Raw genomic sequence first — 15,245 nt, 5'->3', positions numbered from 1 at the left:
TACTATAGATAGACTACTGCAATATGATATAACTTGCCAATGACGTACTATAGATAGACTACTGCAATATGATATAACTTGCCAATGACGTACTATAGATAGACTACTGCAATATGATATAACTTGCCAATGACGTACTATAGATAGACTACTGCAATATGATAAAACTTTCCAATGATGTACTATTGATAGACTACAGCAATATGATATAACTTGCTAATGACGTACTATAGATAGACTACTGCAATATGATATAGTTTGCCAATGACGTACTATAGATAGACTACTGCAATATGATATAACTTGCCAATGACGTACTATAGATAGACTACTGCAATATGATATAACTTGCCAATGACGTACTATAGATAGACTACTGCAATATGATATAGTTTGCCAATGACGTACTATAGATAGACTACTGCAATATGATATAGTGTGCCAATGACGTACTATAGATAGACTACTGCAATATGATATAGTTTGCCAATGACGTACTATAGATAGACTACTGCAATATGATATAACTTGCCAATGACGTACTATAGATAGACTACTGCAATATGATATAGTTTGCCAATGACGTACTATAGATAGACTACTGCAATATGATATAACTTGCCAATGATGTACTATAGATAGACTACTGCAATATGATATAACTTGCCAATTACGTACTATAGATAGACTACTGCAATATGATATAGTTTGCCAATGACGTACTATAGATAGACTACTGCAATATGATATAACTTGCCAATGACGTACGATAGATAGACTACTGCAATATGATATAACTTGCCAATGACGTACTATAGATAGACTACTGCAATATGATATAGTTTGCCAATGACGTACTATAGATAGACTACTGCAATATGATATAACTTGCCAATGACGTACTATAGATAGACTACTGCAATATGATATAACTTGCCAATGACGTACTATAGATAGACTACTGCAATATGATATAACTTGCCAATGACGTACTATAGATAGACTACTGCAATATGATATCGTTTGCACAAGAGAAAAACATAAATAAAATTATAACATCTCATTTTCAATTATTTCCTCCATATAAATAGGGGCCACTTTTGTACCGGATTTAAGTAATAAACTTCTATATGATGGAGGAATAAAAGTATATAACTCTCAAGATCCCTCTTGGGTCCTAAAAAACATTCTTAAAGGGACAGTCAAGTCAAAATTAAACTTGCATGATTCAGATAGGGTATGTTGTAACTTTAAACAACTTTCCAATTTACTTTTATCAAAAAATGTGCTTTGTTCTCGTGGTATTCTTTGTTTATATTTACTCACGTGTAAACTTTGCAATATTAAGTATGTTGGTCAAACGACCAGACCTCTAAATACGAGATTTTTGGAGCACCTGAGGTCAATTGGAGATGAGGATTCAGACACCCCAGTTGCCTTGCATTTCAAGAATGAACATAATGGGAATAAAAATTTACTAAGTTTTCAGGGCATACAACATGCAAAAAGACCCAAAAGGGGAGGAAATAGACTTAAACTTCTAAGCCAGAAGGAAGTATATTGGATTTTCCAATTAAACACAAGGGTCCCTAAGGGACTAAATTCTGATTGGGATATTAAACTTGAGTAATTGGACTTAGGTTTGAGTGGGAAATATGCATGCATTTTCATTCTATTAGAAAGTATTATTAAATGTGGTATGCACCCTTTCTTTTAGGAGTTTTAAGTGCATATTTGTTACTCAAGCCTAGTCACAAAGATGTTTAATAACTACATCTATAAATTATTGATCATAGTACTGATGGAGAAACTCGGGAAGTTTCTAGGTTTCCAAGGATTTGGATCAATTATATTCCTTTCTGCAATAAGGCGATAATCATAAATATTTTAAAAGTTATTTAGCCCTTTAACATGATGATCTGTCATATTATATTCACACTAGAGTAATGCCTGATAGTAGGACAATGGTTATTTGTACTTAGTTCATATGATACAATTACAAGGCAGCTATAGGTATTTAATATTGTGGATAATTCTGATTTAGTTATTAATTTGGGACTGGCTGTCAGAAATAAAGTTATGTCCCACACATTAGTTAACAATAAGATCTTCAAGTAAATAAATGTTGACACTGCAAAATGAAATGACATTATATTTCACACTCTGTAACTATGTAAATATGCTTATCTGTTAGAAATTATATACTGCATATGTTGAATGTGATTGCCCTCCTTTTCTGTGATTCACCTGAATTAATGATTTGCACCTGTGATGGGGGAGTGGTTAATACCTTTATTAAGGATGAGTTTTTCAGGTGTTGTTATAGGTCACTGAAGAAGTTACAACTATGAAACGCGTTTCACCTTGTTACCTTGCTGGCGTGTATGCCTTTTTAGTGCATTTCTAATAAAGGAGCTTTCTATTTTTAAGCCACTGGACTGGCGGTACGTTATTTACATTCACCCTCTTTTTACCTACCCTTGTGTGTGCGAGGATTTAGCTGATCAAATGTCTAGTAAACCTGGAACACTCACTTGTCTAAATAAAACTAATTCTGTGATCTAACACAAATATCTACTATCATAAAATAATATGTAACAAAAACTATTATTTTCTCCCATCAGTCTTTAAGGCACTTATAGATCTATATAGGAACTTGTACTGCCATCTAGTGGAGAAAACCTGTATAGTCACACAGTAAACTAAATTATTGCAATATTTCATTGTCAGCACTATAGATGTGCATTATACAGCAACTATATTATATATAGGATAACTAAAAAACCGTAGAGAAGAAAAATAATACCATATAAGTTAGTCATGAATACAGAATAATGTCAGGTTTCCAGAGTAGACTAGTGGCTGAAATACAACCTACAGCCTTAACCTGCATAATGATAGAATTAGGGATGTTACAATTATACACATGTGGTGAGAATAATAATATATCTCAGGTATTATTTGTACATTCTAAATAACATCCTTTTACTGAAATGGGGAAAAATAAATAACCCATAGACTAACATGTTAACACCCATTCTGTAACATGAATATAGCAATATGTACTTACAATTACCATATATCTAAAGCAGAACTTCAGTATATAGGTATATAATAAAGTTGTCATACACACATACGCTATATGACAATTAAATGAAGGTTTGCTTACAGTTAAAGAAAAAGGTATTTAGGTTTTCCTTAGCTAACTGTTGACAGTAACTAACTATAAACTATGACAATAGGTCCTATCTATATCTAGGAACTTAACTTCAGAGTCCTCATAAAAGTTCCAACTATTGAGCAAAAGAAACATATGGTCTAAGTAGGCTGATGTTAAAATAAAAAGGTGCAGTCCCTTATAAATAGTATAAACTGTTCTATCCCACACCGGCTCTCCTAAATTCATGACCCATTGTAGCAGCAGAATAAATTCTGACCAAAAAACAGGCCAGTCCCAGTAACCCTCTGGCAACTAAACTCTAACCAAACAGTTGATGTGACATATCCCGGTAATCTGGGGAAAATCTTAGTGGCCTCTTCCAAAGTGGTAAACCAACTATACTGATTTAATCTATTTATTGTTTATATACTATATGTAACAGTCCTACCTCAGAAGATGACTCGCTGCTATAAAGATTGTTCATGCCAAGATCAGGAACATAGGAATCTGTATAGAAGTAAAAATAGATATTAGTGGTGCCCTAGAAAATAACTAAATATTCTTAATATCAAACACTGCACAGAAAACAAACATCTGGAATACAGTGTAAACAATATCATTCTCCATTTTAAAAATGACGGTGTAATGTTTATTGATATTCATGTAAATTGCACCAAAACTGCCAAATCTAAAAGCTTTAATAGTTTACAATCACCCTTCTAAATTATGACAAAAAGTTTTGAAGCTAATTTCATCAATATTTATTAGCGCTGGTTTGAGAACAAACATTGCAGAATAATAACTGCGTCTTCCAGAGAACCTCAATATATTAGCTATGTGTTTGTTTGAGCTTTTCCGTGCATTTTTCCCAATCTGGAGCTCCCAAGAATGGAGAGACAGAGGTTCCAATTTGTAAAAAGGTCAGTTTTAAAGGGACAGTAAAGTCAAAAATAAACTTTCATGATTTTCTGTGAGTCCCTTCACTGGCTCCCTATTCACAGCAGAGTTAAATTCAAAATACTCCCCCTGACCTACAAAGCCCTCACCAATGCTGCCCCACCCTACCTGTCCTCACTCATCAACAAATATACTCCAGCCTGCCCCCTAAGAACCAACAATGACCTGCTCCTTGCGTCCTCTACCATCACCTCCTCTCATGCTAGACTACAGGACTTCTCTCGTGCGGCACCAACCCTCTGGGATGCACTTCCTTGAGCTGTCAGACTTTCCCCTAACCTCTCCTCCTTATTAACAAATGCTTTTCACTTACCTAACAGTTGCCCTCATCTATCTCCTCACTAATATCATTCTCACCTCTGCAGTCCCCACCTCCTGTTTCCCATCCTCCTTACCCATCTAGATTGTAAGTTCCCACGGGAACAGGGCCCTCAATTTCCCCTGTATTTGTCTGTTATTGTATTGTTTCACTGTTGTACTTTTTGTACCCATGGACAATGCTGCGGAACCTGTTGGCGCTTTATAAATATAGAATAATAATAATAATAATGATTCGGATAGAGCAGGCAATTCTAAACAACTTTCCAATTTACTTCTATTATCAGTTTGTCTTTGTTCTGTTGGTTACTTTTATTAAAGAGTAAAACCAAGTAGGCTCATAAGAGCTCAGGAGTGTGCACGTGCTTTAGTACTCTATGGCAGTAGTGTTTTACACATTGTATAACAAAACTACAAATAATGTTACAAAACTGCTACCATAGAGTACTAAAGACACGTGCACACTGCTGAGCTCTTATGAGCCTACTTAGTTTTACTCTTCAATAAAAGATACCAAGAAAACTAAAAATGATAACAGATGCAAATTGGACAGCTGTTTAAAAGTTTATGCTCTAACTGAATCATAGAGATTCAATTTTGACTTTACCGTCCCTTAAAAATAAATCCAAACAAGGTTCTAGCTTCTCTAGTTCTGTGTTACCCCAAAGGATATAGATTGTGCCAAAATATAAACACATAAACAAAATAATACAAAACAAATGATCAGCTGAAAAACATTACTGTAAATGAAACATCATCTCAGCAACATGATTAACATTACTGAGGGCTATTTAATGTGATTAGAACTTTTCTCCAAACACAAATCTAACAATGACCAAGAAAGTGTTTTTCAACTTACCGATGGTGTTGTCAGGTGGTAAAGCCTAGAAAGAAAGAATATAAAACAGTTGTAAAATAAAATTAATTCATTAAATTATTTAGAGTTGTCTCAAATTCACTATTAGAAACGTCAATATTATAGATATTTTTTTATATATCAAAAACAATCAGCTTAGAATTCAGCTTTATCTCAGCTTTATCTCAGCTTTATCTCTGCTTTATCTCAGCTTTATCTCATCTTTATCTCAGCTTTATCTCAGCTTTATCTCATCTTTATCTCAGCTTTATCTCAGCTTTATCTCAGACCTAATACACAGTATAGAATTTGTCATTTTCTCAGTGAAAAGTGATTGCATATTGTGACTATTTCACTAAAAAGTAAATAAAAACTGTTAAATAAAAAAGACAAATGAATTCCATAAGTAAAAGCTAACAGACCTACCTCAGATGGCGAGAAAGGCCCATCATATGGCAGCTCTGATATCAATGAATCTGTTTACAAATAAAAATACACAATATCAGTGTCCTAGAGACTTACAACTAAAATTAATATTAACAACAATGTACAGAAAACAAGTATTATTATTATCATTTATTTGTTTAGCACCAGTACATTCAGTAGTGCTGGGTATCAATAATACAGTGAAAACAATGTCATTAATTATGGTTTATTTTTAGTTATAATGTTTACTGATATTTAAAATTAAACGTTCATGATTCAGATAGGGCATGTAATGTTAAACATCTTTCCAATTTACTTTTATCATCAAATTGCACTGTGTGCACAATTATTAGGCAAGTTGTATTTTTGAGGATTCATTTCATTATTTGAACAACTACAGTGCTCTCGGTCAATTCAAAATGTTATTAACCCCTAATGACCGAGGACGTGCAGGGTACGTCCTCTAAAAAAAGACAGTTAACGCCTGAGGATGTACCCTGCACGCCCTCGTTCTGGAAAGCAGCTGGAAGCGATCCTGCTCGCTTCCAGCCGCTTTCCGGTTATTGCAGTGATGCCTCGATATCGAGGCATCCTGCAATAACCCTGCATGGCCATCCGATGCAGAGAGAGCCACTCTGTGGCCCTCTCTGCACCGGACATCGATGGCCAGTATCGCTGGTGGGTGGGAGCCGAGGTGGGTAGGTGGGTGGCCATCGATGGGCCGTGTGATGTGGAGGGGGGCTGGACCGACGGAGGCACACACGGAGGGTGGCGGCGGGCGCGTGCACGGGGCGGGAGCTGGTGGGAACCGCTACACTACAGAAAAATTTAATGTTAATAAGTGGGAGAAAAGAAGGGATTTACAATTAAAAAATAATCTAAGGGATCTGGGAGGGATGGGGGGTTGGTCTTTGGGGGGGAAACTACACTACAGAAAAGGGCAAAAAAAAAATATTTAAAAAAAGCATAATTTTCTTCTAAACTGGGTACTGGCAGACAGCTACCAGTACCCAAGAGGGTGCCCATTAAGGTAGAGGGGGAGATTTAGAGAGCTGTTTGGTGGGGGATCAGTGAGGTTGAGGGCTAAGGGGGGATCCTAAACAGCAGCATATGTAAATATGCTATAAAAACACAAAAAAGCCCAAATATACCTTTTATTTTAGTACTGGCAGACTTTCTACCAGTACTTAAGATGGCAGGGACAATTGTGGGGTGGGGGAGGGAAGAGAGCTGTTTGGGAGGGATCAGGGGATCTGATGTTTCAGGTGGGAGGCTGATCTCTACACTAAAGCTAAAATTAAGCCTGCAAGCTCCCTACAAGCTACCTAATTAACCCCTTCAATGCTAGCCATAATACACGTGTGATGCACAGCGGCATTTAGCGGCCTTCTAATTACCAAAAAGCAACGCCAAAGCCATATATGTCTGCTATTTCTGAACAAAGAGGATTCCAGAGAAGCATTTACAACCATTTATGCCATAATTGCACAAGCTGTTTGTAAATAATTTCAGTGAGAAACCTAAAGTTTGTGAAAAAGTTTGTGAAAAAGTGAACGATTTTTTTTTATTTGATCGCATTTGGCGGTGAAATGGTGGCATGAAATATACTAAAATGGGCCTAGATCAATACTTTGGGTTGTCTACTACACTACACTAAAGCTAAAATTAACCCTACAAGCTCCCTAATTAACCCCTACACTGCTGGGCATAATACACGTGTGGTGCACAGCAGCATTTAGCGGCCTTCTAATTACCAAAAAGCAATGCCAAAGCCATATATGTATGCAATTCTGAACAAAGGGGATCCCAGAGAAGTATTTACAACCATTTGTGCCATAATTGCACAAGCTGTTTGTAAACTTTTTCAGTGAGAAACCTAAAATTGTGAAAAATTTTACTTTTTTTTATTTGATCGCATTTGGCGGTGAAATGGTGGCATGAAATATACCAAAATGGGCCTAGATCAATACTTTGGGATGTCTTCTAAAAAGAATATATACATGTCAAAGGATATTCAGGGATTCCTGAAAGATATTAGTGTTCCATTGTAACTAGCGCTAATTTTGAAAAAAAAAGTGGTTTGGAAATAGCAAAGTGCTATTTGTATTTATGGCCCTATAACTTACAAAAAAGCAAAGAACATGTAAACATTGGGTATTTCTAAACTCAGGACAAAATTTAGAAACTACTTAGCATGAATGTTTTTGGTGGTTGTAGATGTATAACAGATTTTGGGGGTCAAAGTTAGAAAAAGTTTTTCCTCATATTTTATATATTTTTTTATAGTAAATTATAAGATATGATGAAAATAATGGTATATTTTGAAAGCCCATTTAATGGCGAGAAAAAGGGTATATAATATGTGTGGGTACAGTAAATGAGTTAGAGGAAAATTACAGCTAAACACAAACACCGCAAAAATGTAAAAATAGCCTTGGTCCCAAACGGACAGAAAATGGAAAAATGCTGTGGTCATTAAGGGGTTAAACATCAAACCTAAATATTTAAGAAAGTAAAACTGAGGTTTTAGCTTTCCTAGGAGAATATCTATGTGTGCACAATTATTGGGCAACTATTAGTGTGCAGAATTATTATGCCACTAAATGAAAAATGATATTTTTCCCATTTCACTTCATTATGAAGGGCCCATATGTTCTTCAAAAAAGGGTTTCGTTCAGATGAGGAAGGGGGCCATGTGACTATTCTTTCATCTTTAAGGCCTTTACTGGCTAGCCACGCAGTGGAGTACTTCGATGCATGAGATGGAGCACTGTCCTGTATAAATATCAGACTTTTTCCTGTACCACTGCTTGAAGAAAGTGTCTTCTAAATCTAGAAGTAGGTTTGGGAGTTGATTTTGAGTCCATCTTCAAAAAGGTCCAACTAGCTCATCTATATTAATACCAGCCCATACCAGTACCCCACTTCCACCTTACTGGCGTCTGAATCGAAGTGGATCTCTGTGCCAGTTACTGATCCAGCCACGGGCCTATCCATCTGGTCGATCAAGAGTCACTCTCATCTCATGAGTCTATAAAACCTTTGAAAAATCTGTCTTCAGATATTCCATGGTCCAATCTTGATGTTTCAACTTTCTGTGTCTTGTTCAGTGGTGGTCGGATTTTAGCCTTCCTTACCTTGGCCTCTGAGCACTGAACACCTTGTATTTCTGGGCACCCTAGGTAGGTTGCAGTTCTGGAATATGACAGCACTGGAGGATAATAGGTTCCTGGTAGCTTCATATTTGATTCTTCTCGAATCTTTGGTAGTTTATTTGCGTCTTTTTTTCTAAACACGTTGCTTGTGACCCTGTTGACTATTTGCAAGAAAACGTTTGATGGTTCTGTGGTTACGACCCAATATCTTTGCAATTTTAAGAGTGCTGCATCCCTCTGAAAGACTTTTTACAATTTTTGATTTTCAGAGTCAGATAAATCTCTTGTTTGGCCCATTTTGCCTGAGGAAAAGAAGCTGCATAATAATTATGCACACCTTGATATAGGGCGTTGATCTCCTAAGGCCAGACCCTCCCTTATTACACAAATACACATCACCTGATATGCTTAAATCCAATACCCATTCAAGTTTATACAGCTTGGAGTTAGACAATGTGCATAAAAATGATAATTTGGTCCAAATACTCACTTGCCTAATAATTGTGAACACAGTGTAGCTTTGTTCTCTTGGTATTCTTTGTGGAAAGCTAAACATAGGTAGCCTGATTTCTAAGCCATTGAACTGCCTATTATATCAGTGTGTTTGACAGTTAGACACTGCTAGTTTATTTGTGTCACATAGATAACATTGTGCATTATCCAGTAGAGTTATTTAAAAGGCAGCACTGATTGGCTAAAATGCATGTCTGTCAAAAGAACTGAGATAAGGAGGCAGTCTGCAGAGGCTTAGATACAAGTTAATCACAGTGATAAAAAGTATATTAATATAATAGTGATGGTTATGCAAAACTGGGGAATGGGTAATAAAGGGATTATCTATCTTTTTATACAATAACAATTCTGGAGTAGACTGTGCTTTTAGGAAGTTCCACTAAAACTCCTGAATCTAAAAGTTATAATAATTTAGAACCACCAATCATACGTGGCAAGAATTTACTGGATAGCTGTCACCTCAATGTTATAGTCACTTAATGTTAGGTTAAAAGTGGTAGAAGCTCATTGGTTGAGTGGGTTTGGGGAAAAAATACAGTGCAAACATTATACCTGAACTTAAAGGGACAGTCTAGTCCAAAACAAACTTTCATGATTCAGATAGGGCATGTCATTTTAAACAATTTGCCTATTTATTTCTTTCAACAATTTGTTCTCTTGGTATTCCTAGTTGAAAGCTAAATCTAGGAGGTTTATATGCTAATTTCTAAGCTCTTGAAGGCCGCCTAGCTCAGAGCATTTTGACATTTTTTCACCACTAGAGGGTGTTAGATAAATACTTCATATTGGTAACACTGTGCTCACGCACGTGGGGTTCCTAGGAGCCTGCACTGATTGGCTAAAATGCAAGTCTGTCAAAAGAACTAAAATAAGGGGCAGTTTGCAGAGGCTTAGATACAAGATAATCACAGAGGTAAAAAATGTATTTATATAACTGTGTTGGGTATGCAAAACTAGGTAATAAAGGGATTATCTATCTTTTAAAACAATAAATATTCTGGTGTAGACTCTTCCTTTAAGCTTCCCAAGAGAACCAACAGACTATATATATATATATATATATATATATATATATATATATATATATATATATATATATATATATATATATATATATATATATATATATATATATATGTTTGTTAAAGGGACCGTCTGACCAAATAATTTTTTCCCAACCTGAAAATCCTCAAGAATGGAGAGACAGAGGTTTATAGGTATAAGAAGGTAAACTTTAAAAATAAATCCAAACAAAATCTCTAGTGTCAGTATTACCTTAAAGCTAATGAATTGTACAAAAACTATACATAAATATAGTATGTAAAAACATGCAAACAGTTCAATAAAATAAAAAATCCCAAAACTTGAAAAAAATGATTGTAAAGGAACCATAGTGGCAGCGCTATTAAGATAATTAACATTATTATTTTGATAGTTATAGCATTTGTAAACCCCAAATCTAACTCTACCAGTGATCAAGAAACAATAAAAGTATTTTAAACTTACTGATGGTGTCATTCGACGATCCTGAATCCTAGAGAAGAGTAATGCAAAAGAGTTAAAAAGGGAAAGGAAAAAAATAACCTGTTAACTACTATTTAGGAGTGAATCTACATGCTCAGTTTTATAGATCTGAAGTGTTTCTTACAGATCAGATTATACTGTATATGTGCAGGGAGCCAATCAGCAACTTGTATGCTGTCCCCATAGCCCCTGAACCAATAAGAGAGGCTGTACATAATAAAGAGACAAAAACTTTGGTCTTTCACATGTAAAATACTCCAAGTCAAAAAAATATTAAATGCACTGGAGTCATTGGTGTTTTGTATAGCAACATATTCTTAAATAAAAACTTTCTGTATTGACAACTAAACACTTATGGGCTTTGCTATCCTCTATCACCAGCATATAGGCATTTAATTGTATTTTTGTCAATTTTATTCTAATACTAATAATAATATAACAGATAAAAGTCATTTTAAATTTGCATTATTTTTGCTTATGAAGATCTTTTTTTTTCATTGTCTTAAAGGGCCGTGATACCCAAACGTTGAAACACTTGAAAGTGATGCAGCATAGCTGTAAAAAGCTGACTAGAAAATATCAACTGAACATCTCTATGTAAAGGCAAGGGAGGGAGCTTCATGCACACTCATCTTATTTCCCTATTCAGTTTAAGGAAGTTTACTATGAAATCTCATAAGAGTTAAGTGAAATCGCATGAGATCACAGTAAAAGAGTTCATGACCTCAGCACTGTTGATGCTTATTGGCTGCAGTTCATTTCTTAATTATTATTTTTTTACCTGCAGCTGGACAGCAGCTGAAGTATAACTTTTTACACAGCACTTACTCTGGTGAGCTGAGGAGATTGTGAGGTAAAATATCTTCCTTTTTTACATAGAGATGCTCAGGTGATATTTTCCGGTCAGCTTTTTACAGTTATACTACATCAGTTTTAAAGGATTTAGCATATGAGTATTCTGTCCCTTTAAATGTTCTATTAAAGATATTGCCAATAGAAAACAACAGAAAAAAAATAGATTGTGAAATATTTTCAATGTTTGGTTGAATAGTAATATTAAAAACAGCTAAACAAATGTAGCTTTATCAGAGATTTTATTGACATAATACATTAAATTTAGATTTAAATTAACTCTGTCAGTAAATTAAGCTTTTTATCAATGTGTGATTCTTTAAAAATCATTTACTTTTAATTTAATCCCTTGACACTGTTAGGACATTCCATGCTCTCCTAGAAGCGCTGGGCTTTAACGTCTTTAGGAAGGCATGGAATGTGCTAAGTTTTGCGGCATCCTGCTACCCTCCCTGTAGAGACTCCGGTAGAATTGACTTGGGGATGCGCCTAGCAACGCAGTCAGTCCCCCTAGAGACAATCACATGTATATCATGTGACTTATTTTTACATTTTTGTTTCCGTTATTAACTTGGATGGTTCCTCTGTCCTAAAGTGGGAAATAAATCATTATTTTCATATCTAACAGCTAACAGTCTTACCTCAGATGTCGAATCAAAGCTGTTGCCAGATGCTACGGAATCTGTTTAGAAATAAATTTAGATATCAGCAGTTTCCCAGAAAATAACAACTAAATGAATATCAATAACAATCTACTGAAAACAAATAGATGTAACACAGTTAAAACAATATTATAAGCTATTATTCTAAAATCTAGGTACAGTGTGCACTGATATTTAATAAGTAATGTGCACCAAATACTGAAAAATCTAAAATTTAGAAAAATTAAAAATCTCCCCCACTAAGGGCTGGGTTACAAGTGGAGCGCTATATAACGCTCCCGCTCGGATATTAACTTCACTAGAAGGTTTTTGCGCACGTCAGGTAAAGTGCGCATTACAAGTTGAAAGTAAAAACTATGTGCTCTTGTGAAAGCCGATGTGTGTTAAAAGATAGACTCTCGATATAATGATTGTGTTACGTATTCTCCCATAGCCTTTAATGGAGCCACAATGTAAAAAAGAAAAACTAACACTTAACATTGGCGCTAACCCTATCGCGTTTAATCAGATTCTAGGTGTCAGACTCTAATAAAATCTGTCTGTATCACCCTACAGGATATAAAGTTTATAAAATTATAAATAAATAAACCATAAAAACAAATCAGTTAATGCAAATAATAAAAAACTATAGTTTGGAAAACATTACTGTAAATAAACCATATTGACTGTGGCATCAAGATGATATAATATATATTTCTAGCATTTTATACCCAGCACAAATTGCCCAGTGATCAACAAACACTGAAAGTTATCAACTTACTGAAATGGCCGCCATGAGCTCCTTCATTCTAGAACAAAAAATAACGCACAACAGTTATAGAATGAAACATTAGTGTTATTGAGCGCTAACGCCTCTCAAGTTAAATCAATAGCGCTCTTATTCTTGCACTGAGCCCAAAGTGCGCTATTAGTTTAAATCATTTTGTTATTCACGCTGTAAAATGTTATTTATATATAAATATACACACAGTATATATAAATATAGCTAAACATAGATACAAACATATAAATAAAACATAAATATATATATACACACAGTATATATAAATATAGCTAAACATAGATACAAACATATAAATAAACATAAATATATATACACACAGTATATATAAATATAGCTAAACATAGATACAAACATATAAATAAAACATAAATATATGTGACATATCTAAATGTTGTGTTAACATTGATTACATTGGATATAGTAAATAACAAGGTGTTGGACTGCGAAAGACTCCAATCTGTATAAATATATGTGCGCATTTGTATCTGTGTGCATATCTGTGTATGTTTGTGAATATATATATGTGCACACATACATACCTAGACACACATATATTCATACACACATACATACATACACCTATTTACATACACACATACATAGACAAACATATATTTACATACACACATACAGTACATGCATACATAGACACACATATTTACATACACACATATATTCATACACACATACAGTACATACATACATAGACACACATATATTCATACACACATACAGTACATACATAGACACACATATATTCATACACACATATATTCATACACACATACAGTACATACATAGACACACATATATTCATACACACATACAGTACATACATAGACACACATATTTACATACACACATACATACATAGACAAATATATTTACATTCACACATACATACATAGACACACATATATTCATACACACATATATTCATACACACATACAGTACATACATAGACACACATATTTACATACACACATACAGTACATACATAGACACACATATTTACATACACACATACATACATAGACAAATATATTTACATTCACACATACATACATAGACACACATATATACATACATACACATATAAACACATAAATATATACATACATACAAATCAACTCACACACACCCACATATATATATATTTATTTAAAAAACTAAAATGTAAAAATTTTTGCTAATAAAGAATTTCTTTTTTTAAATACATTTAGAAGGATGGTGTATGGACTTTGTAATGTTACAGCTAAAAATGTAACTTTATTTCAGACTTTCTTAACATGACATAATGAATATTACATTGTACATTGTAACTCCACAGTCAATAAAGTTTTGAATCCATTTGTCTGTGACTCTTTAAAAATAAAAATATTTCCACATGTAATAACTAACAGTCTTACCTCATATGGTGACAAATACTTCGCATTTGGTACAAAAGAATCTGTTAAGAAATAAAAATACACATTAGTGTTATCCTAGAATCTGAAACATAAAAATGATATTTAGAAAATTATACAGAAATCAAGTTTATATAATATAGTATAAACAATATCCGGTAGTATTTTTTAAAAGTTAAGGTTTAATATTTACTGGTACTTAACCCCTTAATGACCGGACCATTTTTCAATTTTCTTACCCTTAATGACAATGGCTATTTTTACATTTCTGCGGTGTTTGTGTTTAGCTGTAATTTTCCTCTTACTCATTTACTGTACCCACACATATTATATACCGTTTTTCTCGCCATTAAATGGACTTTCTAAAGATACCATTATTTTCATCATATCTTATAATTTACTATAAAAAAAATATAAAATATGAGGAAAAAATTGAAAAAAACACACTTTTTCTAACTTTGACCCCCAAAATCTGTTACACATCTACAATCACCAAAAAACACCCATGCTAAATAGTTTCTAAATTTTGTCCTGAGTTTAGAAATACCCAATGTTTACATGTTCTTTACTTTTTTTGCAAGTTATAGGGCCATAAATACAAGTAGCACTTTGCTATTTCCAAACAACTTTT

At 34.1% G+C, this 15,245-nt stretch overlaps 1 long non-coding RNA gene across 1 annotated transcript; it reads right to left on the bottom strand.

Annotated features, from left to right (window-relative positions):
• Positions 1-3,622: 3,622 nt before the first annotated feature.
• On the bottom strand, positions 3,623-14,639 carry LOC128642003 (uncharacterized). Its single transcript, XR_008399605.1, has 7 exons — positions 14,618-14,639; positions 13,184-13,211; positions 12,403-12,443; positions 10,892-10,919; positions 5,718-5,767; positions 5,295-5,319; positions 3,623-3,667 (listed from the first exon to the last, which is right to left on the bottom strand). It is a non-coding gene; the product is annotated as an uncharacterized LOC128642003 (long non-coding RNA).
• Between the last annotated feature and the right edge of the window lie 606 nt (positions 14,640-15,245).

Source organism: Bombina bombina, chromosome 11, assembly GCF_027579735.1.
Source record: "Bombina bombina isolate aBomBom1 chromosome 11, aBomBom1.pri, whole genome shotgun sequence".
Lineage (NCBI taxonomy): Eukaryota > Metazoa > Chordata > Amphibia > Anura > Bombinatoridae > Bombina > Bombina bombina.
This window is presented reverse-complemented; position numbering and strand designations above follow the sequence as displayed.